Here is a 27,220-nt window from a genome sequence, read left to right on the forward strand (position 1 = left end):
GTCCCTCAACACGGGACTGTGGGCTGGGACCCAGTGGCCCCCTTCTCCTAACCCCTGCTTCACGATGGGGACGGTGAGGACTAAGAGAGTGGCTGGCCCGAGGTCACACGGCCTTTCAGTGGTTTAAAGGCAAAGCTATTGATTCAGACGTCACGTGTCCGCTCAGCTGTCCACCCATGCTGCCCTTCAATGACCGGCTATTCCAAGATTCTCAAAAGTATGATCCACCTCAACGTCTTGACATGGAAATTTTATTCCTGGACCCAAAGAACTGGGCCACAGCCGTGTTGTTAGAGGGTAAGTCTGAAGGCTGAAATCCACGGATTCAAGTTCCAGACTGACTGTCCTTGTATTCAATCGGGCTGCCTTCCCTGAAAAATCCAAACTTTTAAGTAGCTGTGTGTATGTTTAATTGCTGTTTAGAATTTAGTCAGCTCCCTCCACGGAGAATCTAAATCCCAGCAGGTATCTGGACCAAAGTACAATCTTTGCCTAATCTAAGCTTTCACTTAAAGCTTTCTATAAAATATGAATTTGTGAATGGGAGTTGATGGCCAGAGGCTGGGGAGTTACAGGATATTGAATGAGCTGTCACATTGCCATAACCTGATTTAGATCCGCAGAGGCAACTGTGACCGGAATTTTCTGGGATGAAACGATGATGGGAGAGTTATACATAGAGAGGTTATGGCAGATTCGCCTTGGGAGTGACTGTAAGGGCAACGGATTGTGACGGGAGGTGAAATGCACGTGCGCGTGACGGCGTGCTTCCAGGGAAGGACGTTGCTGGGGCAAAGGGGGAGACTTATTTGGAATTTTAAGGGCATCGAAAATTTCAGAATCAGAACACCTTGTAGCAGGTGCATTGAATCTTAAATCATGAATTAAAAAAATCCAGTCACACGGCAGTCATCGCAGTAGCATTAGCTGAGGAGTTGATTTAAGTGATACGTCTTAGAACTTTTTAGGAGTAAAAGCTTACGTTGCCAATTCTGTGGGCAAACTTTGGCCAAGGCTCCACATTTCCAGAGGAAGTCCGACCGCTGGTTAGTAGGTGCCGGGCACCTGAACCACCCGCGGCGCAGCTCAGACCCCCGCCTGTGAGCGGGGAAGTGATCGCCAGGAACTTCGCGACCTCCCCCGCTTGTCTTCCTCCTGTGCCCTGGCTCTGAGGGGCGCACAGCCGCCCGCCCCACACCCGCCCCCGGGGTCACTGCTTCTGCCCGATGCTGCCTCACTGGGTCATCCTGATGGGAGGAGGCCGCTGCCCGGTTCTGGGGCCCCCTCACCTGCCCCCAGTTCCTGCGTTCTGATGCTGCACCTTTGCCCCTTCCTCAGGCTGGGGGGTCGTGGTTTAAATCACTTTTGTCTTGTAACCCACGTGTAAATCACGCCCTGGAAATACGATGTCACTGCAGTCATTTCCTCATTAATAAGTCAGGCTTCTGAGCTGCCACTTCAGATAAGCCAGCTGACAAAAGAGCTACCATCACCTTGCGGTCAGCCTCCTCCCGCTGGGGCTGGGGTGCAAAGACCGGACCAAAGGCCGATCACGGAAACAGAAGATTTAAGCTTTTGTTCCCCAAATTCTCAAATTGTACTGTTTCATCAGCACCTCAGCTACCTGGCTGAATGTGACTGTTTCATTTTTTTTAATTCATAATTCATGATACAATGTTTCTTCTACATGTTTCTCTGATCTGAAATTATCTATGTTCTTAAAATTCCAAGTTTAACTCTTCATTTTTGTTCCCAGAATTATTCCATTCTTCTCAACTCTATGGTCAAAAGAAACTCTTGGGAAAGCAAAGACTAAAAACCAAAAAAACAAAAAGACCGGAGATACAAATCCAGTGAGATGTCAAACACATTCAGGTCCAGACTGTCCACCCTAAGCCTCGTGAGTTACAGTGCCCACAGCTGCTTTTGACTGAGCTTTATTGGCAGCCAGAGCCAGGGCCAGGGCCAGGGCCAGCCTGCGGTCTCCTGTGGTGTCTGGTCTGACAATTAAGCACATACATATATCAGTGAGGAGGTTTAATTTGATTAGGTTTTATTCATTCACGTTCGTCTATGCATTCATAAATTTACTGAATCCCTAGCAGGGCTGGTGCAGGAGAGTCTCTGCTTGAGGAGTCTGTAGTCCAGCAGGACCACAAGCCAACACCAACCATAATGAGATGTAACAATTGAGATTACCAATAAGGAACTATTTCTTCAGTTCTCATCAATTTATTTATGTCGCTGGGGAAGAAAAATGGAAAACGTGGGAATTACTCAGCTTAAGAACGACTGTACCTCAACAGCTCAGTCAGCCACGTGGAACCCCAAACGTATTTTCTTCCACGTTAGGTCACAGAAATTGCAGCTGAAGGACTTTTTTTCTACATTGCCACGTACATTTAAGTCCTGGTGGCCGTGAAGAGGGGAAGGGTAAGAAAGCAGAAAGCAGGGTAAGAAGGAGGACAGCAGGGCATGAAATGGTGGCAATAACTCAGCCTGACCCCCGGCACATCCCCTTCCGTCTCTGAGCCTCAGGTTCCTTGCTGCACAGGAGATAGCACTCCGCCGCCCTCCGGAGCATGCCGCAGCTGCCGGGGGTCCAGCCCCTCTTTCTCGAGCAGGACCTTTCTGCAGCTGCTCCATTTTCCAGTGCCCTAATTTACAGACTTCCAAACTTCTCCACCCACATTCGCTGAAGTTAGCCATTCCCAAATGACCTGCCTTTCCTCTCCAGCCCCTCAGAACTCCGGTTAACTCAGGCTGCTGGCTCTCAGCTGGCTCTCAGGAGGCAAGCAACCCGATTGAACCCACTCACACCAACGCATGAAGGGCTTGACCGTCTCTGAACTCCCCTAGAGTTAGTTGCATTAAAAAAAAATGCTTATTATCCAAAAAAGCATGTCTCAGTGAGGCGATCTCAGCCAGCGAGCCAAAGTGAAGTCAAAACTCCGCGCACAGTTGGGGAAAGATATTTTTGGGCCGGGGAAGGTCAGCTCATTCTGTGCACCTGTCCCTGGTCAGCTCCACACGGCATTTCCTTTTTCACAGTCTCGTTCCTTTCTTTACTTCTGAACTTCCAATTTCTCTAAAGCTTTCTGCCCACCTGGAATGGCTTTTTTGGCTGTAGCACCAGGGGTTCCAAAGGTGAGGAGACGAAGGAAGGAAGGGGCGTTTGCACACGCTGCTCATTTTTCTGAGTCATTTATAGGTAGGGCTCTGATTCTGCGGTAATGGCTCTGGGATGGTGGAGATCTGAGTTTGGAGAGAAATGTTCTTTGGCAGTGAAAGTCCACATTCAGGGAACTTCTAAAGACTCTCCAGTGGCCCCAGGAGTACGTTTTGTAAGACTGATTGACTTACAGATATTTGTACCAAACTGTCAACATTTTGTATGTGAGCTGGCATAGATCTTGGAGATTTATTTTGTCCTCATTCCTTGTTTTAAATACAAGAAAGCCACAACCCAGAGAAGTAAACGTGAGCAGCCCCTGTAACGGCTCCTGTGCCCTCACTTCCTTTGGCTCTTGGCACAGCTGTGAGGACACACGTGGACCCTCGGTGGTGAGGTCTGTCCATGGTGCTTCCCCAAAAACAGGTTCCTCCCCCGAGACGGCAAAGCAGAGGACCAGCTACAGGGCAGGCTGTCTGCCGTGCGAGAAGCCTCCGCACTTCCAAGCTCAGATTGTCAACAGGGGCGTCTGGTAACATCACTGGCTGCCGCTCATGGTTGGAAGCAGTTGTTGGAAGTGGTGGAAATGGCACCAGAGCAGCAGTTGGGGGTGTCGCCCCATTTTGGGCAGGGCAGTTGCAGTATACCACGACCCCTGACATTCCTCGTTCATACACTAATTAGGGAAGACATTTAATCTGAAGAAAAGGCTAAGGATCCTCGACTCTTTTGGTCACAGCGTGGGCGGGGAGTGTCAAACAGGGTGATCTACGTCGAAATGTCTCATAAACTGGAAGTGTCTGCAAATGGCTGACCGTTTACGCACGGCTTTTCACTCCACCCTTCCTCCATCAAACTTGACTCTGTCTTCCTTCCAGCTGGCACAGTTCTCAGGATGTCAGTCCCCTCACAGAAGTTCAGATTTTTATGGCTGGAACTTAAATGCACTGCCAGGGGGAGTGTGGAGGGTCAGAATCAATGCTCTGTGGATTTCTCGTTATCAGCTCCTTCAGATTGCTCTGAAAAGTGCAGGTCAGTGGGCAGATGCCCTCGTGCCTGCTGGGGATATCTGACCCTGAAAGTAGTGAGAAAATTAGATTAAGATTTTTATTGTGCCCCCAGCAAAAACAGTTACCGAGCCAGTCAAGTGTTAGTGTGTCTGAAGCCTGCAGTCATAATTGTGTTACTAGGCAAGTTCTTAGAACGAGTGTCTTCTTCTTAATAAAGTGTTTTAATTATATTGCATAATTCTTGATCTCCCATGGAAAATGCTTCGTTTCTCCCAGTGAATCTTTGAATTTCCACTGCTCTCTTGCTTGGCATTTTAATTTAATCAAACACTAGTCATTGCAAAGAAACTCAAGAAGAACAAAGTCATTTTCTTTGCTCTGCTCTTCAGCATTCCAGTACTTGATCCGTGCAAATTCCATACATAAACAATGACAACTTCCCCATTATTTGAAAAGTATATAGATATGTGACCCAGTCAATTATGGAAACGATCCAAGAGTGCATTCATTTTGGAGTTACCCACTTAATAACAGAGAGCATATTAACTTTATTTTTAATGTATCTGTTTAGAGATTTAAAACTAAATTACAGCCATTTGTCTAATATTTTTGTGAAACATGTTTCAAGGCTTTCTGTAAGTACTTCAAAATGTCTCTAGGGATCTTGAGGATGCCTGTTACCAAAACTGCCACAAACATTTGTAACAAGTCACAGAACAGGAATCTTCTTGCTGCAGGGTAGGGTTTGCCAGTTGGATGTAGGTCTGGATGGGCAGGAAATGGGAAATTAGATCACGGACGGATAATCCTCCAGAGCCCAGAACCCCGGCAAAGACAAGGTAACGGTGACGTGTGTACAACAGCCAGGGACCAGGAACTTCCTGGGGACAGAGTGACACAGAGCCTGGCAGGTGGAAGAGGTCAGCTGTCAGAGACGTGAAAATGGAGCAGTCATGGTCAATGAGGGGAGTGGTTGGCCACACCTGTGGTCACACGATTCTGGCCACACCACATCACTGAAATTTAACTCAACTTGGGCTACTTTGCAAATTTAATACATGCTGTGGAGCTTCTCCCAAAACATGTTTTTCTGCAATTTGAGGGCACTCCTGGCTCACTGATGGAACGCCCCAAGCTCCTAAGTGTCCATGGACCCCAACATAAAAACTTTCCTCACCGTTTTTAGTTAGGAGATCTGTGTCTTGCAGGCATGCTCATGGCTGAAGGCTAATTATCATACACTGAGTTTACCTGATCCTTAAGATAAATCTGAAAGCTCCCAGGTTTCTGGTTCCCCTACTAACTAGGGATTTTCATAACCTCTTGCTGCTCCTTTCACTTATCTGAAAAACCCAAAGCAATGCAAAATTGCTTAATTTCCACAAATTTGTGAATTTCCAGCTTTCTTCCTGTTACTGATTTCTAGTTTCATACCATTGTGGTTGGAAAAGACCCTTGGTATGACTTCAGTCTTCTTAAATTTGCTAAGACTGGTTTTTGACCTGTCACATGCTCTGCCATGGAGAACGTTCCATGTGCTCCTGAGAGGATGGGGACTCTGCTGTTGCTATTTGGAATGTCCTGCGTACGTCTGCTAGGTCCGTTTGGTGTAAAGTATGATTCACGTCCAGTCTTTTCTCGTTGATTTTCGGTTTGAATGTCTATGCGCTCCTGAAAGTGGGGTTTTGCAGTCGCCTACTGTTATATATATCTTTCTATTTCCCCCTTCAGATCTGTTAGTTTTTGCTGAATATATTTAAGAGCTAAGGTGTTGGGTGCTTATATATTTGATTGCTATGTCTTCATGATGAATGGACCCCTTTTCATTATATAATGACCTCCTTTGTCTCTTATTACACTTTTTGGATTAAATCTGCTTTGATATAAGCATAGCTACCCCATCCTCCTTTAGTTTCCATTTGCATGGGGTATCTTTTACTGTCCCCTCATTTTGTGTCCATGTGTGTCCTTAAAGCTGAAGTGTGTCCCTTGTAGGCAGCATACAGTTGGTTTTCGGTTTTTAATCCATCCAGTCACTCTGCATCTCTTGACTGGAGAATTTAATCCATTTACATTTAGAGTAGTTATTGATAGGTAAAGACTTACAAATGCCATCTTACTGTTTTCTGGCTGTTTTGGAGTTCTTGGTTCCTTTCTTCTTCTCTTGCTGCCTTCCTTCATGAATTGATGGATTTCTGTACTGATATGCTTTGAGTCCTTTCTCTTTATGCTCTTTTGTGATCTGCTATAGGTTTTCACATCATTGTTACTGCCTCTTTAGTGGCAGGAGCTGGTTCAGACAGGCACGTAGAGATGGAGACCAGAGTAGGCAGCAAGGGCGAGGCCCAACTCTGAGTGCACTCATAGAGGGAGGGGAGTGACAGAGAGAGAGAGAAAGCCAATGTGGTAAAATTGATGAATCTCAATGTGTCAACAATTGATAAATCTCAGTGAATGGCATTTTTCAACTCTTTAAGTTTGAAATGACTTCAGAGTGCTATTAGTTAAAATATGTTAGCTGCTATTTGAAAAAAAAAAAAGTAAAAAACAAAACAAAACAAACGGATGAAGAAGCACCTCCAGGGACCACTGGATTCCATGTGACACTACATTCACCTGAGTAAGAGGAACATTTTGTTTTTTCCCAAATATCTCTCAGGAAGAGTGGTTGTTCCAGGATCCAAACCTAAACCTATCAAATTCCATAGCCTATGGGGTTTTTAAAATTAATTTTCACAATCAAATACATTGTTTGTTATGTTTCTTATTTAAAGATTCAGGTGCCAAATTCTAGTCTACTCAGAACTAGGAAGAGATGTCTTTCTCCTGCTGAGTCATGGTAGCTTTACCAGCTGATGCCCCTGAAGACATCCTCCTTCGGGATTTCAGTCCCAAGCACAGCCCGGGGTCAGGCCCACTCAGTTAAGTCCCGCTCTGTTTCTTAGAAAGTGTGTAAATTATCTAATCCTTTTAAACTCCACATCCCACATCTGGATTAAGTGAGACAGTGCATGCAGAGCATTGAATAGATACAACCACTCAAAAAATACAACCTAATATTTTCATAACATTTTGTTAATAATTACTTAGTTTAGGCTTGATGTCACTGTTAATCTCTCTTATCTATGCCTTTTGATGAACAAAATTTGGGGGGGTTTTGTGGTTTTTTTTCTTTTCAAATTAGTCACCAATGGCATTTGTTCAGATAGGCTAGGTTATATTGTAACAAAATCCCTGAAATTTCCGTGGCTTTAGCAGAAAAGACAAAACCCCTGTGTAGCCCTGTTCTGTCCTATGTCCCAGGGGATGTGGTCTCCACCCCTTGTCGCTGGCAGCTGCTGTGGCCGGGAGGAGAGGACCCCAGGAATCCCACGTGGGACGTCCCTCGCCCCCACCAGGAAGGGCTCGGGCCATTTCCGTGGCCTGCACTCAGCCAGGGGCTGCAGAGACTGCCTTCCACAGGCCCCAGAGCGGACGAGGACGGCTGTGACCATCCCGGGAGTGCCCCATGTTACTTATTTGCTGTCTTCTTAATCTAGCTTTAATGTAGTTTTGGTCTTTGTGTGTGTTTGTAAACCACTCCAAATCTTTATCATGAAAAAGTGCCTGTGGAAAATGACCTCCTAAGATTTTTATAGGGAAATTGGATTTGCTCACCCTTTTGCTATTTATGCCTCATAGCATGATGTTATTGGAGGATAATTCTTTGACACTTCGAGAATTTACATCTATTGTGCGTTGTTAGTTTCAAGGGATTTATGCCTGGAGAATGTCGTTGTCTTCCAGAACTATTCCACCAAAAACTCTTCCTCCTGACACTCAGTTATTAGCACTGTTTACATTCTCTGTGGAAGTAAATATTTCTGGATGTAAACTTAATCGGGAAGATTAATTACATAGAGCAATGCTGATAACGCAGGCTTTCTTAAAACCATTACACCAGACACTTGCGTATTTGTCAAAATCCAACCTATTTGAAGTGCGGTTGGTCACCGTGGAAAACAAACGGGCGTAAAGCCCTCGAAGAGAGCTGGTTGTACAACTTACACGCGAATAGTGCCAACAATAACTAGGAAACCCTCCCAAGTTTATGATTTCAAAAATGGAAGTAATGTGGCTCAGTTTGAAAAGGGATTCAGAACATCAAATACTTAATCTCCTTTTTTTGAGAATTGGTCTGTAAACATGATGACTCTCGGATTTCTTACTTTTGATCCCATGGGGTCAGAAACATAAGGGACGTCCTATTTCTCAGGATATTTTGACATTTCAGTTTCAAATCCTCCTGAGAAACAGACACGGTGGAAGCGGATGAAGACAAAGGGCTATATTGTTGTGACTTTTAAAAAAATCTTTCTATTAAATACGAGAGTGACTCGATCGTGCACTCGAGCTGAATTTGGGTGCTCAGGGCATTAAGTGGCGGGAAGGTGGGACCTCCACCTCCCACACCGGAGCGGTGCCTCTTTCCTCAGAGGGGACTGGGCGAAGGGAGGGGCCCAGAGGTCTGTCTGGAGGGGGCGTTGCATGTAACCCCCAAGCCCGCACCTGCGGTGCCGTCTGCTTCTAAAGTGGCTCTGAGCTGCTCTGTGCTCCCTGCTTGGGGTCCCCTCCAGGTTCAGGCTCCCCACTGTGCTGCTCCCCTTGTCCCCTGTGGACCTGCCCCAGGCGAGCATCCTCCCCGGGGCTGAGAGGTGCTGGACAGACGCTCACCGGCGGTCTCCACAGCCTCTCCCCGGGCCCCTGGGAGCTCCGCGTCCCAGGGGGCAAAGTCCCACATCCGTCTGCAGTCCCTGCGGCCAGGCTCGCCCTGCCTCCGCCTCCCAGCCGTGCTCCGCCTCCTCGTCTCCTGCGAGGGGGCCTTCTGACCCGGCCCTTGAGGTCTGTGCTGGGGGTAGGGCAGAGGGGAGAGGAGGATAAAGGTGAACGCTTCACTATTTCGGTGACGACTCCGTGAGCTAGCGGCCACACGCAGTGAAGTCGAGAACGTTAGCAAACATATTCCTCCTCCATTTCCACAGAACTTACCTGTTGGTCTAATCAGGTCGGGCTGCGCAGGTCATTTAGGACATGTTTGCAACTGGGACAGGTTCCGTCTGGAAGCAGGCGGCTCCGTGGAAAGGGACCTTCGCGACTGGAGGGAAGACTGGCGCTCGTGTGTGACGTGCTGCTCTGACTCCTGACCCGGTTTCGTGCCTCCTCTTCCTACAGGCACAGCTGTGCGTTTTCAGCTGGAGCTGGAGCCCTCGGTATCCTCCTCACGGGTTGCCGTGCGTGCTCGGGCAGGCTGGTCTACAGGAGCCCTGGACTGTGAATTGCTCAGTCACTGCCCGTTTAGTTGGTTTCATCCCGGTCTCTTAAAAAAGTGACCATCCTGAAGGGCACGTGCAGCATGGTTATTTGTAGATAGTGCAGTGGGATGATTAACCGGTGGGAAGCAGGACGCCTGGGACCGCCGCGGCACCACCGCCGCTCGTCGTATCTCCTAATTGTGCGACGCTGCGCTTCCTCTTCCGAGGCGTGCTTGTCTCAGATCCCTGCGCGCGCCGTCAGCAGCTCCTGGGAGGGACTGCGGCTCACACCTTCCTCTGCCTTAGCATCTGCGACCATGTTTTATATTTGGCTGAATCTCAATAAATATTTTATGGATGAATTAATGGTTACCTTGTAAAAGTGTCTACTCAGCCATAGCAACTGGCTTGTCTCCATGGGCTGGGCATATCCTAGGGGTGTCAGAGCCCGAGAGTCTCAAAAGGGGAGTTTAAATACTTTGTTTCTTGATGGTCTTGTCCTTGGCATTTAATCTTAGGTTTTCGGCCTGACTACAGAAGCCATAAGGATTAGTTTCAAATAATCCTGACAGTTGAGAGCAGGAAGGATCTCAGATGATGGGCCAAGGGTCCAGATTCAGAGCTGGAGGACCTGGGAGGGTGAGCCTGGTCCCAAGGCTCAGACTCACCGTGTCCAGGAGATGAAGAGCCTGGACCCATCCCTTCCTTCCTGGGGCTCTTGCCTCCAGTGGGCGCTAACGCAGCTGAGCCTGCCTCCTCTCCTTTTAGTATTGACTCTGTGGTGGCTTTTTACTGGAGATAGCTAAAAATAATATAATTTCAGGTTTGTATTTTAAAAGTATACTAATCAAAACCCCAGGCATATGACAAAATATCCGTGTGGTCGGGAGTGTGTGTGAGTATCAGTGTGAGAGTCCAGAATTCAGGGTCCCGTTCACCCTAACCCTCTGTGCGAAAAAGCCAGGAGGTCCTACCTGCCTCCAGATTGTGAGGAATAGGAAGGAGTACATCTGAAGGAAGTACCTCAGCTTTAGAAATTAATCTTATCATCCGCAGGAAGAATGTTACATGTTTAGTGTATGTGGCAATTTAACTCTGTAATTTCTCCTTTTTGTTTATTTCTAAACCAAAACCCTGTACTAAGCAGCTCTCACCTGGGGCATCTGCCCACAGCCCTGACCTGTTTTCTCCATGCGAGCTGGCAGACGAGGACAGCTGACCCCTAACAGGAGTCGTTCTTTGTTTCTTAAGTTATTTTGATTATTTAAGTGTGGCTAATGTTGGCAAATATAAAGCTCATTTAGAACTGAGAATTTCTCCCTTCTTGATTTCTTGATCGGTTTTATTATAGAAAAAGGTGGAAATGACCTGAAATAATATATCAATATATCAATACCAGATACCAATTCCACAACATGTGGCAAGTTTAACCTTGAAAATAAAATTTAAAGAAGTTCTCAGTACGTGCATTTTCTTTTTCACAAACTCCTTTTAATCGCAGGTCGATCTTAGTTTCCATATTTCCTGTCTATTTTTGCTACTCTATTTAGAGTTCTAAGTTTCAACCTCCCTGCAAGAAATACACTAGAGTTCTTCTTGGGAGAATTGTGGAAGGGGTGTAAACATTGGCTTATGTTTCTTCTTTTCTGGGGTTAGTGGGTTTTTTCCTGTTGTCATCTCTTTGGGGACAGTCAAGTACTGGGCTAAATTTTCATTATTATTCAAAAAGAAGGATTTTTTAATTGATAAAAAGCCTAACTTGCCCTCAACAAAATGAGTTTTGCTAATTAAAAGGCTCTCATTTGAAGTCATTGTTAACACCTGTCGAATACCAACCAAACATCTGAGTGTTTACCCTTGTGTTTCGTGTTTGTCCTGTTTCCTCTGAAGGAATGGATGATAGTACTGTGGTTGCTCTGTGTGCAAAGTGCCATGTTCCTAGGAAGAGTGCTGTTCATCAGCAGAGCCTGAAAACATGTGGGAGAACTCAGGGGAAGAATGAGTTAAAACCAAAAGAAAAAAAAAAAAAGAAAATCCTGCCCCCCCCCCCATAAGTTTTAAACCAAGTTAAAAATAATATTTAGTCGTCTGAATACTGGTAAATTATTATTCAGTGACCTAACTGAAACTTTAGAGTAAATCAGTGAGAATTAACACAATTACTCATATAACTACAGTGTAAACTAAGATGATGATAATTTTAAAAATCAAATCTAATTGACAGTTGTCACTGAATCTTATTCCTTCAATGGCAGGCTAGCCTGTATTATGCTGCTTAATTCACTCTAAATTAAAAGTAAACTCCTATCCCCCAAAGATAAAATTATTTATAGTGCAAGTAAGGATTATTCTATTTCCTGAGATGTGTGGGATTTCTCCTACACAGTTCTGATGCCTTCTGGGAAAAGATCCCAGAGCACCATGGCAGAAATCTTTCCAGGTCCAAACCGCCCCTTATCACCAGGGAATACATGTGCTCAGGCATCCATCCCATTGCTTCCTTAAATGGGTCATGTGAGCAAGAAATCGGGTTGTGTTAGTAACCGTTAAAAGATGTATATGCTGAGTGTTCTGGTACTGAGTTTGGAATCTGCAGATACTAATTACTGTGTATAAAATAGATAAACAGCAAGGTCCTACTGTGTAACACAGGGAACCATATTCAGGACCTTGTAGTAACCTATAACGAAAAAGACTGTGAAAAGGAATATACGTATGTTTATGTATCACTGAAACATTATGCTGTACAACAGAAATTGACACGTTGTGAAATGACTACTCTTCAATAATAAAAAATCTTTTAAAGATACTGAAAATAGAATTAAAAATTTAAAAAGTTCAAGCAAAAAAAAGATACTTACGCTGAATATACTGATCAAGAGACTATGTTCCCAAATAGTAAAACAAAAATATTATTAAAATATTTTAGATACAAAGGTTAATAAATATATTATAAATCATGTATTTCATAAACATGTGGCAGGTTCTGTAGATTTGTGAAAAATCTTACCATGAAGACTTTTCACTGCCAGGAGCAAACGCGAGGTGGTTTGTTTCACGAAAAACGTGATTTTAGGCACAAGGCTGGATAGCTTTAAAGACACTCTCCACATGGTCCCTCACAATGTCTGAGATGGTCAGACCTGAAACCCAGGGTGTGAGCGCTGTGTTCTGTAAATGAGGCTTAGAGAAAATGCTTGGGGTATTTCTATTAGCATCGCTCACCTTTACTGACCCGCGTGCTGGGTGTTCCCTTGAGCACTGCACACTTCACTATTTCTTACAAAGGCGCTGAGGTCGTTAGTACTGTCTCCATTTTACAGGCAACGCTAGCTGAGGCACAGGGAAGTTCAGCGACTCGCTATCTGTCTCAGAGTCACCTGGGAGATCCAGGACTCCAGACGGAGCGACTGGGCTCAGGGTGAGGTCACCACAGGGCTTTCTGTCTGTGGAGCAGGGTAGTTACTTCCGGAGGCAGTGGAGGCCAGGGAGGGAGGGGCGGTGGGTGCAGCTAAAGCAAAGCACAAACGGGGAGCTTCCTCCAGGTAATGTTCAGCCTTTCTTTTCTACAGCATAGAGGAATTCATCCTGCTTCTTTACTTGGAAATATAGACCCTGAGTGGGAACACATCCTTTATGACCCCAATTTAGCAACAGCCTCAAGCTGTTCCTAACTTCAGATTCCTGCGTGACTGACTCAAACTGACAGTGATGAACAAATCTGGGCTGACACTTAACCAAAATTCGGGTTATTTATCTCATTAATATTTTTCTTTAGGCAAAATATATTTGTTATGCCCTTTCTATTTATAAAATGGAAATTGAGTCAGAGGACCCTCTGTGACAGGCAGCAGAGCAGCAGAAGACAGGTGGTTTAGATGCCCTTAAGAGGACGCCTTAGCACAGTTTGAAAAGTGCAGTCTCTTTGTCAAAAGATGTAAGTCTGATTCGGGCGGTGCTCCCTGTTACCACTTTGGTCCTCTGCACAGAAGTGGCCTGCATTTCTAAAGCAGGGCTCCTGCCACGCCCGCCACAGTCCCACACGCAGCTCCTGAGAGCGGGGATGTGACCAAGCTGCCGCACTGGCTTCCTTTCTACTGACCAGGCTTCTCGAGGTGTGAGATTGAAGCTGCAGTCCAGCCCCGAAGCAGAGGTCTGGGCTGCTGGCGCCACAGCTGTTTGTTCTTCTTTCAATAACTCCCTTCATGGGCCACCTTATGGAGAATCTTGTCAATAAGCCATGACTGGTGATCTGTCCCTTCCATCAGGAGGATTCAAATATACTGAAAATCCAAAGATGAACCCTGAATATACCTTTAACAAAGCCCGAACATCGTTTAACAAGCACCCTCACGGCAGGCTTGGTGCTTCACCCGAGGTGTGGGCTCGCCCATCCTGGTCTGAGTGGGTCCGAGTGCGGAAGGATTTGAGGGAGATTCGATTTTTTTAAAAAAGGTAATCATTCTCGAAAAGGAACATTCTTGAAAGAGGAAGTTTGTGGTGAGGCTTTATGACAAGTTTAGGTGTCCAGATGTCTCTTGTGACAAATGTCAAATTTATCTCCATTACCTCTGATGAGTTAGCAAGAGCATTTTGTAGATCTGAAGACATGACCTCAGCTTCATCTGGTTTACAGGTAAATGCTGGTAAGCAGAGGCCCGGGGACTGCTGTTCTGAAGCACTTCCTCCCCAGGCCCAACACGATTCCTTGGCTTCTCCCCGACTGCAGCCTTTGAGAACTGAAGAAGGTAATTATCATCCTCGGAGACGCCATGCTCAGAGGACCCGCAGGGCCCTTGTGACGTGGGTCGTGTCTTTGGGCATTTTAACCAAGCCCAGGAGGAGGCTGGTGACATCCTTAATTCACGGGTTGGGTCAGGCACGCTCCTGGGCCCTTGGTGTTACGTCCGCGTGTCCCGTGCTTGCTTCTCTGTTGTTCACAGTGTCAACTGAAATAAGATGCACAACCTAAAAGTTGAGACTTTATTCAGTAGACTTTCTGAGTACTCAAGCCCCCGGAGGCAGCCTCTCAAATCCCACTAAGAGACTGTCCGCCCAGGCAAGGGCGGAGTCAGGATATATAGAAGTTTTTGCAACAAAGACTAGGTAGTCAGAACATCAAAAGATTACTGTTAATGGAAGAACACCAGACATCTCAGGTTAAGGAATTTAGCCCTCTTCTATGGATGGGCAAGTCTGGGCCCACTGAGATCACGCCATTGATGCACACTGAGCTCTCTAGGGCCAGTGTCCTATCTTCCACATCCTGAGTCCCCGCAGGGGTCATGGCTGGGGGTGGCAGCAGATGCTGGGGTGCCTGCTGGTCTGCATCCTGAGTTCCCTCCGCTCACCGTCCGGGGCGGCAGTAGCGGCGATGACTTGATGGCCGCAGCGTCCTTTATGCACTGATGTGGCTGCAATACTTATCATTCACAACAGCCACACACACATCACAGCACCGGCCGCACTGGCTCTGGTGGGTCAGTCCGTGTCTCAGTAGGTGGTGGACCAGGTGGGGGCGTGTTCAGTTGCAAGGTGAGGTGCTAAGGCTCTGTGGCTGAGAGAGGCCGAGGCTCTGCTCCAGGGCTGAGAGGAAGGGAGGGGAGGAGCTGGGGGCAGAGGAGGGAAGGCAGGGCCTCTGGCGGGGTTGGGGGGCTCGCAGGTAGGAGTGTGGGGTCAGCGGGCCTTGTGTGGGGGAGGGGAAGGGATGGGCAAAGGTTAGAGCAGTGACTGCCTTGACCACCAGGTTAAAATGTGGCTTTGCAAGCTGGCGAAGTGTGACCCCATGCAGAGCCGACCCTGGAAGGCTCAGCTTCACTTCCGGTGACCCTCCCAGGACACAAGGCCTGCAGGCGGTTAAAATAAATTCCAAATTACAAGCAGAGTAACTGTCAGAAAAAAAATCCTCATTTACAAAATGGAATGAAAAAATAATTCTTTCTACCATGGTACCAAGGCCTCAAATTTGTGACCTGCAAATTCCTTTTTCAAAAAGCACTTGCGTTTATTCTGAGTCCATAGGGGATGCCAGGCCTGTGCTAAGAGTGTGTGACCACGGAGGAAAGCAGTGAGTTAATCCTCCTCCCGGAGGCCCAGTGACCAAGCCTTCCTACGGGGAGGACCCCTGCAGAGCCCAGGGTTGGGCGGATGTGTCTCCCATTGGGCAAAAGCAGTAGATCTGGCTCAGAAAGCTGCGTGGCTGCAGACGCCGAGGAACCTCAGTGCCTGCAACTGGAGCGAGATATCAAGCATTCCTTTCCATGACTTCTTTATATGGAAATAAACTGGCCGACCAACCCATTGAACTAGGGTCCCAGTAAATAGCCTGTATCTTCAGTCGCATGGAGGAGATGCTCTTTGAAAAGTTACATCCGACCAGATTTTACATTCTCTGTTGTATCCAAATGCGCAAAAGGGAGGTTAAAATTCTAACTGGAAATGCTTTCTGTAAAATTCCTCCTCAGTGATAAAATTAGGTAACCGTATTCTTTTCACAGACCATTTTTCCTTCAAGATCACACAAGGGTTTTCAGATGCGTTGTCTTCACTGTCAAGTGTAAATCTTTGGTGCCGGACTGAAGACAAGACTACAGCGAATGAGAAGAATGTGCAGATAATAACCACCCACAAGAAGACAAAGGGATTCGCCTTGAACTGAAAAGATTAAAGAGACTAGACTCATTTAATCCTAAGAGAATGGTTATTTAATGACAATCTTCATATGTACATATGCATGGTTGCCACACAGGAAATGGCCAGTAACTGTTTTGTGCCTTTATGTGAAAAAAGTAAAAGGAAGCAGTGAAACCGAGCAGCAGCAGAAAGGATTGAGTTCAGACTTGAAGCAGGACCTTGAGTGAGGGCTGACTGCGTGCGGAGGGGTCGGAGTGCCTTCTCCAGAGGCGGGACGAGGCGGGGCAGGCCGCTGTCTGCTGGCCTGCTTCAGACGTGGTCTTGTCTGACGGCAGCGCCGATTCAGTAAACTCAAATATTTGCTCAGGCTTCTGGTACTTTAGTTTATTCTATTTTATGTTATTTTGGCATTTAAATTTGTGAAACAATACTAGATAGCATTAGAGCATGGGAAACACACAGTCAGCGAGAACCACTAATAAATTTACTTTTGTATATGGCTGGTCTGAGAAATTCTCTTCCATTTATACGAGGCAGGTAACCCCTCAGATAAGTGGCATTTTCAGATTTTCTTTTGAAATGATTTTTTAAAAATGATATCCTAAAAGAAATTGGGAGAAAGATGAATTAACTAGTTGGCATGATTGACTCCTTAAAATAAATAATATTTCAAAATAGAGTTTTGGGTAGTAATCGTTATTACTACAATGGAATGCTTGGGATAAAATTTAGAGTAACATGTAAGTAGATGACAAGGCATTTTTTAATGACTTGTTTTTAGAGCAGTTTCAGATTTGCAGGAAAACTGTGAGGCTAGCACAGAGGGCTCCCAGGCACCTGGAACCCAGTTTCCTCTAGTAATGATGTCCTACCTAAGTTTGGTGCATTTATTACAATGAACCAATCAACACTGATGTATTAGTGTTATCTAAAGACCATCTTATTCAGATTTTCTCAGTTTTCATCTAATGTTCTTTTTCTGTCCCAGAATCCCATCCAGGACGCCGCGTCACGCCAGGTTGTCATGTCTCCTTAGGCAACCCTTGGCTGTGACAGTTTCTCACTTTCCCTGTTGAGATGATCTTGACAGTTTTGAGGAGCACAGGTCAGGTATTTTGGAGGCTGCTTCTCAAATGGGGTTTGTCTGTTAGTTTTCTCATGATTAGCCCAGGGTTACAGCTCTTGGGAGGACGGTCACAGGGTAAGGTGCCATTTCGCCACCTCACATCCTGGCGCATGCTGTCAATCTGACTAATCACGGTCACGTTGACCTCCGTCACCTGGCTGAGGTCAAGTCTGTCGTGTTCGTCTGCCGCAGAGTTCCTCTTCTTTTCTTTCCCCCTTTGGCGGGAAGTCACGACGCGCCTTCAGTAGCAGGATGTGACGCGCTGCCTCCTCCGGAGCAGGGTGTCCGTGTAAATTGCTTGGAATTCTGCCTGGGAGGTATGTTTCTTCTATCTCATTTATTTATTAAATCATGTATTTCTATCAAAATGGACTCAGATATTCATTTTACACTTTGAGTTATAATCCAAAAGCGGGAACAGTCTGAACAGCTTCTGCTCAGGTTGGGGAACTGTGGCCATTGGAGCTCTGCAGGCTGGCTTCCTGCGTCTTTGATGTTCCCTGGCCCTGAGTTTACTCTGGACGCCCCTTACTTTATGGCAGTTCAGGATACTCGACTCATCTTATGTTTCCTGCCTCGGTCCTAGAACCAGAAACTTCTGCAAGTATCGCTGGTTCCTTTTATCGGAAAATGGTACTCGGAAGCAGGCTGGGTACCAGGTGTGCTCACTGCACTGTGCACTGTCGCTCCAGGGCCCCGAGGTGACAGAGGAAGGAAACATGTCTGTGTACTAACTGCTGGTGCCCGTGTACTTACAAATATTCGTGTACAGGGCCATGTGTGTCTATATTCAGGTAAATATGACTTCACTCCTATGTCTCTGACTCTGGGCTGTTGCCACGTGGATCGTTACAACCTCCTCCCTCAGCTCACCTGTAGACTCCGGCCCTGTGGGGGCACTGGCTCCCACCGCCACCGCTCACTGATTCACCGTTCAGCGCTAGTGCACACGCGTGGCGGTGTCAGCTGTGAGCCGGGCCCGGTGGGAAACCCCCGTGAGAGCCCAGGGCTGAGGGGCCGCTCCCTCGGCCTCCCGTCTCACCCAGCCCGCGCGCTTCCAGAGTCACTGGGGTCGGTGCCTCTGCCCCCAGCCCCCTCACTGAAGTCGTTTCATTCATTTGTAACTGTTAGATTCTTCCCCCCCCGCATTTCATATTCTATCCTGGTATCCGCCAAACTTCTGAGCAATTTTTAAAAATTAGACGCATTAAGGTCACACTTAGTGCTGTAAACATCTATGGGCTTTGATAAGCACCACGTTCTAGAATTACATTATCACACAGAACCCTTCCACTGGCCTGGAGTGTTCCCGGGGGGTCACCTTCTCAGACCTTCACCTCTTCCTCCAAACTCACGGCACCTGCTGGTCTTCTGACCGTTGCTGTAGTTTTGCCTTTTTTGAAATGCAGTTGAATTGAAATAACATGGCATGCTCCTTTTCCAGACGGGCCTCTTTTGTTCATCATATGAGTTTAAGACTCCTCCCTGTGTTTTCATGACTTGCGACCTCAGTTATCTCTACAGCTGAGCCGTGCTCCCTACACGGAGGCCAGAGTTAGCTGATCCATTCACCCGCTGAAGAACACCCTGGTTGCTCCCGGTTTTGGTGACTGGGAAGAAAGCTGCTGCAACAATCATGTGCAGGGTTTTGTGTGGATTCTTTGTATATTTTGGACACGAGCCCTTTGTCAGATGCATGCTTTACGGCTCTTTCCTCCCAGCGTGCAACAGCGAGCTCACTGCCAAGCTCACGGGCACCTGCGTTTTCTCCTATGTTCTCTTACCGAAGCTTTGCTGTTCTGCATTGTCTTCCACCTCTATGATCCGTCTGGAGTTAATTTTTGCGAAAGGCATGAGATCTATGTGTAGGTTTTTTTTGTTTTTTGATTTTTTTTTTTTTTTTTTGCACAATTGTTGCAGAACCACCTGTTGAAAACCAACAGGTTTACTTCTATAATCCTGCTCAGTAAACACACGTTTCTACTTCTTAGAACCCAGTTACCATTTCGGAAGAGAAAGACATCTTGGCAGAAGAGGATTCCTTCTGGTCAACTGGCTGGGGCCTGCCGCTCTCAGCTGCTCCTTCCGGGCGCCCGGGAGCGGCAGCCGGGGCCGTGCCGGCCGGGGGAGCGCGTGCCACACTCTGAGTCCGGCTGGTCGGGTGCCTCTGGGCTGTCGGGGCCGCGTTAACTTTCAGTGTTGACTAGTCCAGGAGGGTGTGTTGAGTAAGTAAAGGAGGCGGCTCAGGGAGCAACCCGGAGCCTGGGGAGTGGGGTAAACCCCCGCCGCCCTCTCCCGCACTTGGACGGCGCGGCTGACGGCTCTCGGGGCCGCTGGGGGGGAGCTCACCCCTGCAGTCAGACGGGGCCCCAGACTTTGAGTCTGGGAAGCGGCCTGTGCTCAAGGCAAAGATCCAGGTTTCATCCTGCTTGAGCGGAAGGGCACGATTAGAGGAGAAAAATGGCTGCACTGGGAACAGAAGACAGAACTGCGCTTCACCTGGGTCTGCCTCGCAGTTAATCGCTTCTCAGGAGGGACAGTAAGCCTTTCTGCCCGGCAGACAGGCTCGCGCTGTTTCAGCCCAGCGTGGGCTGCGGAATGGAGTCGATGATTAGATTTTTGCATTAGTCATAGAAAGACAAGGTGCGTATTATTTTCCCCTGCGTTTCCTCATGAAATATAAACTATCCTTCCACGGGGTATTTGCTTAACCAGGTCATAGGAATTCTTAATTTCGAAAGAGGAGGAAACGGCTTCTGAGAACCAGGACCAGCACATCTGAGACCTCTGCAGGTGCTTCTCGTCCACAGGAGACACCTGTCTCCCTGCCCTTCAGCAGCATCTTCGCTCTTCAGCTCGGAAACGAAGTCTGTGACAAAGCATTACTATGAAATTTTGGTTTCAGAAGAAGACTGCATTTGTATAGACAGTAAAAGTGCCATTAGTTTGTCTTTAATAAGCTTCAAACATAATCATCCAAATGATGTTCTGCAAAAATAATTGGAACAAAATTATTCAATACATTTTTAGGTGTTTGCTTATATTTAAACTTGTCAAAATTCATAACTTAAAAGTATTATGGATTCAAGGAATGTTCCACACTGTCCTCAACTCTTGCTTTCAGACTGATTTTTACATGTGGAAGTGTTTTAAAAAAAATTAAAAAGGGCTTACCAAGAAGGCTTTCCTAACTCTGATAAACTCTGAAATGCTCGCACTCTTGTCATGTGTGTGACTGAAAGGTGAAAAGGGCCCTCCTTGTTTCTGATATATTTTTAAAAATCTCATGTCGGTTGCATTTTGTTTGTTCTGTGTTCACTACTTTTGGTGCCCGGGATGTGAGTGCGTGTGACCCAATTTCCTTGCAATCTGCACCTTTTGGTTGGCTGTTTCTGAATGCAGTTATCAAGACCTGAGAAGTTTTCTAAGGGGATCTTGTTGGAGAAAGATGTTCATCTCATAGAAAGTAGGGAAATACCTCCTTTACAGAAGGTATGGGCCCATCTTGAGATTTACAAAGCATTAACATCTCTGTAAAAATCTATAAAGCGTTCATAGACGAAGCTGTTTTTGGTTAGAAGCCCATTAAGTCTTGATTTCTATGCACCCTTTGAGATGCTTGCAATGTAGTTGTTGGTCTCGTATTAACACACAAACTTCACTTACTGTGTGCCAGGTACCTTCAGAGCATCACTGCTTATTGCTCAAGACAATTCTGAGACTGAAATGGCTGGAGTTTCACTTACAAATTAATAATAATCTCCTGTAACGCACTTCAGGCTGTCTCTTAATTTCCTTTCCAAGTAGGCATGTGGTTTTAAACTCAGCTCCCTGTCAGTCTTGACAGGCAGTATTCACGTGACTCGAGTGTGTCCCGGCTCCTGACCTCAGAGAGGACATCAGAGGGGCAGTGCCGTGGACCGCTGGAGCAGGGCCGCTCTTCAGAGCCTGGCTGAATTTCGGTGTTTGGCCAGCTTGCTCATCAGAGACCGCTGTTTCCAGCTACACTGCAAGCTGTCCCAGAGTTTAATTCCCTGCTTATTTTTTTTTTAGTAATCGTCCAACCAAGCACCTCAGTAACGTGCCAAAGTATGAGGGAGACTTCACACCTCAGCTGGTTCACATCTGCAGGGAGAGAAAGCAACTGGCAGCTGAATCCAGCCTCACAAACCCCCCGGCTTGTCAGCCTCCCGGGGACTGCGGGGCAGACCCGGAACCGCCGAGAGAGAAGTAGGTATGAAATGACACCCGAATGCAGTATGCTACATGTTCATCGATTAGTCTGTTGACACTATGTTTAGAGAGAGGTTTTATACAGCTCATGGATTAAATCAAAGCTTTCTACAAAGCACCTAGGCAGAAGGATGACGCGTGTGCGGCACTGACGCTGTGTGGTGCGTTCACCTTCGCCGGGCAACACGAGGAAACACCTTCACCATGTGTACAGTCGTTACCCCTGTCGTTGCGTTAGCTTTCCAAAGACATCAGATTCAATGGCAGAGTCTTAACTGACATGAGTATTTAAGGGTATCCTTAAATAAAAAGTGCTGCCAGAAGAACATAAAGATCTATCAAGCACTCAGCACACAACAGGCACTAGTCTAGAATTTGAAGGTGCATCGGGGGACAAGACAGGACAGGCAGAGTCTTGGCTTCTGTGGAGTTTGGGCTCCTTCCTCGCTCTCCCTCCCTCTCCCCCTCTGTATGAGGTTAGTAACCTGATGAGCACGTCTTTTGTATAAAATTAGACTGTGGTAAGCGCTGCCCAGAGAATTAAAACTGGATTGCTTGACGGGGAGCGACACCGTCTCCTCTACGGACTGAGGAGGGAACCCCTGGCCTCGTGCAGGCCGCACGCTGCGCGGTCTACTGCAGGCTGGGTGGTCGGGGAGGGGGTCTGTGGGCACATTCAAGCCCATTGAGACACGAAGAAGCCAGGAGCGTGAGGGTCTGCACCTGGATCTAGAAGAGCGTTCGGGGTGGGAGCAACAACTAGTCTACGAGTCCCAAGGCCAGCGTGAACTTGGGGGAGAGCAGATGAGAAGCAGAAGTGTGTGCAGAGAGCAGGTGATGGTGGGAGTGACAGGGCAGGAAGAGGAGAGGGAGGAGACGCCATGCAGACCCTCACTGGGGTGTGTGTTTGACACCAGGCGAAGCATTTTGCCCCCAGGAACTTCTGTCATCTTCCTCGCAGCCTGTGCAGTGGGCACTTGCCCCATCCCCGTTCGTGTGAAGATGAGGGACCCTGACTCAGAGTGTCACAGCTGGGCTCGGGGCGCACGGGGCCGCGTCCGCAGACCCTCAGGGCACGAGCGTGGACTCCATCGGAGGTGTGCGGAGGGGTTGTTCTGGAAGGCTTTACAAAGGAGGGCCATTTGATCTGCCCTACACTGCAAACGGACGGTCGGGGGAAGGAGGCAGACAAGTGTGGCTGCAGAAGGACTTCTTGGGAGGCAATGGTGGAGTCAGGTTTGGGGTCATGGGGTCCGGTCCCAGCACGGCCATGGTCGCAGTGCATGTGTGACTGGGTTTGGGGTGTGTTTTGGAACAAAGCCAGCAAGATTTGCCGACGGAGTCAGTGTGAAGGTAAGGGAGAGAATCAAAGACAACTCCTAGCTGTTTGATTTAAGTAAGAAGAGTATGATGAACGTCCGCGATGATCGTGGTAATTGTACATGGCGGGCATTCGGTGTTGCCTGAGTGTGCCGGACCCTGTTGAAAGCACCTGTACCCGTGCTGTGTTGAGTCCTCAGTGCACCTCTGCGCAGGTGCGTTACTACCTCTAGACCTCACAGATGCAGACGCTGGCGTGCTGAGGGAGTGAATGGCTTGCCCAAGGTCGCACAGCTGGTTAAGTGATGACCCAGTCCGCTCGGCCGTGCAATCTGTCCGCGTAAACACCGTCCTCTGTGGACCCTCCTTTGCTAGCAGGGGGCTGGGCTTTTCCTCTGCGGAGGGAGGAATTCAAGAGTCCTGCTGTGGGCTATGATAACCTGGCGAGAGCCTAGAAAACCCACGTGAAGATGAAATCAAGCAACTGGAAAGAGGGATTTGAAGTTCTGCTGAGAAGTGAGGACCAGTGACCCAGGTCTGGACGTTATGAGCGCGTAGATGGTGCCCACAGCCGTGAATCTGGATTGTACAGCCTGTGACAACAACCGCTGACACGTCAGGGCCCCTTCCACGGGCCAGGCGCGGCTGCGAGGGCCTCGCGCACACTGGCTGACTCAGGTCTTCACAGCAATGGCCTGAGTCAGGGCTGTTATCTAACTACTGTCATCCTCATTTTCTTTGGTAGGTTAGGAAACTGAGGTTCCAGGGCCTTATGCCCAAGGTCAGTCAGCCAGGAAAGGTGACTTTCAGTGTGCCGACCGAGGTAATTTAAGTTTCATGCTTAGAATATAGTAAGTACTCAGAAATGTGAGGTACTATTAGTGGTGGTAACTGCCGTCATCTCTGTGGTGATGTTTTTACGTGTTTTGGCAGAGCCCAGCTCAGGACCCAACAGATGAGCCGTGAACTGTGTGAAAGTCTCAAGTTGGTGAAGAAAAAGCAACAACAACAAAAAAGAATTCATCTTTCACTATGAAAAGAACCCACGGATGTGCACCTTGGAAAAAGGGTCATTCTGAGACAGAAGAAGCAGGATTTGGTAAAAATGATGGTTTAGGACCAGACTGCTCTGTGCTGCGGCCCCGCACACTTGCACACTCACAGGCAGATGAGTGGAATGAAAGCATTTTCTCGATTCTTACAGTCCAGACCATTGTCTCGCCTTCCTCTGCGCCCAAGAAGGGATTCTGGATGCAGGGCTCTCGCTGACTTTTCCTTAAGCCCCATGGTGCCACGACCGCCTTCAGTGGAGGTGGGATTTTAGAATTGGAAAAAACAGTTTCCCTCGAGGGTCGAAGTCAGTTTAGCCGGGGAAGTTACGTGGTGTGCTGGTGACAAAGGACACTTTTCCGGAGCCTTGTTTCTCCATCTCCCTTTTCTCCCCGAAGAGGCGTTTCTGTTTCTCAGTCCGTCTGGCCTGAGTGTGATGGTGTCCCTGCAGGTGCTCCGTGCTGACACCAGACAGATTTCCCTGGGTGGCAGGGCTGAGGGACCCCCTTTCCTGAGTCATCCAGAACAAGACAGGCTGTAACACCCACTGGGGATATAGCCTGTGAGAAACAAGGTTGCCTAATGACTTGTTGCACCTCCGTTTTCTGCTTTTCCACGAACGGCTGGTACTATGACCGTCATGGTTACGGACGCCATCTTTTTTATATACATCATACTTACTGTTTGGTTCGGATTTCTCAGGGGGTGAGAATGATAGTTTTTTCAAAAAAAAATCTTGCTTGGATGCTTTGGGATTTTGCAGCTCAGGGTTCACGTGGCAGAGGTGGCATCAGCCTTCTGGCCCACTGTGGATGCGCTGACGCCGGTGAGCCGGAGACGGGAAGGGGCGCGAACGCACCTCCCAGAAGGGCAGGTCGGTGTCAGCTGCGGTATCCACTGAGGTTACAGGTTCAGGTCTGTACGGAGGAGAGTCTTCATTGCTTTAATTAAAATTTCTCTTTACTGAAATAATACACATTTATTTTAAAATTTCTATTTTAAAACACATTTAAAAATCAATACCTTGTGACTTTACTACAATAAATAAATTTTTAAAAATGAAAAAAATAAAAAGTGAAAACTGTTCAAAACTCAAACAGTCCTTCAAAGCTTGTCTTTCAAAACAGCTGTCTTCTGTCCACCCCTTCCAGCCCCAGAATCTTCCTTCCCAGAGACAACCGTCTTCATGTCCATCTGATTCTGCCTGGGCCTCGTATTCCTGGATACATGTTATGGAAGATGATCAGCTGATCTACACAAACTCTTCACTGCAAGAGGATGTCCATTCCCCATCTTCCCAGCAGAAGTACATTATGTTGAAAACTGTGCTTAAATTAACATTCAGTGTTTACAGTCGTGACTGGGTGGAGATTGTTCCAGGCTGAGGCATGCATCCGGGCTTGTGGGCTGTGATGATATCTGATGTCTATGATTTTCGTCTTAGAATTAAAGTGTCTTTTAAAAAACCCAGTTGATTATGTTTTGTTTCTTTTATAGCTTTCATAAAAAACTTCAGGCATTCAGACTGTTTCAGGTATTGAGAATAATGGAGCAAATATCCATGTATCCCTCACACCATTTAAGAAGTAAAACCTTATAAACACCACTGAAGCCATGGATATGCTGTTTTTTGATCACGTTTCCTTCCCTGCCCACTGGAGGAACACACTATGAAATTCTGGGTTATTTGCTAGTCCCATGAAGCATGTGCAGTTTTCCTCCACATGTGTACCTCCCCCAGCAGGATATTACCTGTTTCTGACTTTGTATGATTGCATCATACTGCATGCAATTTTGTAAGTCTTGCTTTCCCCCCGTCAGTGGGTTTTGAGATTTCTAACGCGTGTGGCTCTAACAAGTTCATTTCATTACATAAATATCCCATCTTGTATTGATCTACACACACAATGTGTTTATTCTCATTTCTCTGATTGGCATTTAGTTTATACTCAAAAGTTAACTATAAAAATATTGCTACAAGAGTTCTAGTACATGCCTCCTTGACTGCAAAGACAGGAATCTTATAGTATTTACACCTAGAAATGGAACCGATGCATCATTATCGACTAAAACCTCCTCCTTCAGCTGTGACAGACAATCCTAGTGGCCCTGCCGAGCAGTTAAGGCAGTTTACAACCGCACTATCACTATGAGAAGGCTCCAACTGCTTTTTTTTTTCAGGATTAAAGGCATTTCTTATTTCTTTAAATTGAAGTATAGCCAGTTTACAATGTTGTGTCAGTTTCCGGTGTACAGCACAAAGCTTCAGTCATACACACACATACAGATATTCATGTCCATATTCTTTTTCATTACAGGTTACTATAAGATATTGCATATAGTTCCCTGTGGTATACAGAATACACTTGTTGTTTATCTCTTCTACGTATAGTAGTTAGGATCTGCAAATCTCAAGCTTCCACTGTATCCTTTCCCACACTTTCCCCCTCCTGGCAATGTATGGATTCAATCTATGAACACAGAATAAAAAAGAAATAGAAAACCTTAACAGATCAATAACCAATAAGGAAATTGAATACATGATGAAAATCTTCCAACCTAAAGGAGCCCAGAAGCACGTGCCTTCCCGGATGAACTCTCCCAAACATTAACAGACGAATTAAATACTAATCTCTCTTAAACTCTCAAAAATAGGAGGGAAAACTCTCAAACTCTTTTTACGAGGCCAGCATCACACTGATGTCACCCTGACAAACCTAAAGTCATCAAATCCACGAAAGTGGAGCCTGGCATGGTGTTTGCCAGGGGCTCGAGGAGAGGGAAAAGGGGGCGTCCTTGTCAAGGAGCACCAGATTTCACTCATACGAGAGGAGTAAGTCCCAGAGCTCTGCACAGCGCAGCATCTCTAGTTAACAACACTGAGTCGTGCACTCAAGAACTTACTGTGGGTAGAGCTTGTGTTATGTCTTCTTATCACAAAATGCTAATACTAATGATGTTGACAATGATAGTAGAAGAAAGAAGAGGAGGAGGAGGAAGAAATGGAGGTGGGGGAGGGGAAAAGGAGGGCGGGAGGAGACTTTGGGGGTGATGGAGGGCTCTGTGGCGTAGACTGTGGTGTGTGTCATCTCCAAACTCGTCAAACTGTGTATATTAATTGTGCACAAATTTTTATTTATCAAAAAATAAAAGGAAATGGGATTTCTTTTGAAACATGCTTTCCTATAATAGCGTTATAATTAAGGGTGTGTGTGTGTAATAATAATAGTAAGTATATTGTGCTAAGGTCGTTTTCCATTTGATTTTCTGGCCACTTAATAGGTTTTTGCTCATTCTATTTAAGACAGGGAGCACAAAAAATACATTATTTTCATATATTTAAATATGAGCAGAATTAAGTTCATTATACAAAGTGAAAAGCATT

The 27,220-nt window shown here is 46.7% G+C and overlaps 1 long non-coding RNA gene across 1 annotated transcript; it reads left to right on the top strand.

Moving 5' to 3' along the window:
• Window positions 1-244: 244 nt before the first annotated feature.
• LOC116151883 (uncharacterized) lies at window positions 245-21,460 on the top strand. Its single transcript, XR_004135494.2, has 3 exons — window positions 245-297; window positions 14,110-14,221; window positions 21,286-21,460. It is a non-coding gene; the product is annotated as an uncharacterized LOC116151883 (long non-coding RNA).
• Window positions 21,461-27,220: the final 5,760 nt, after the last annotated feature.

Source organism: Camelus dromedarius, chromosome 26 (assembly GCF_036321535.1).
Source record: "Camelus dromedarius isolate mCamDro1 chromosome 26, mCamDro1.pat, whole genome shotgun sequence".
Taxonomy (NCBI): domain Eukaryota; kingdom Metazoa; phylum Chordata; class Mammalia; order Artiodactyla; family Camelidae; genus Camelus; species Camelus dromedarius.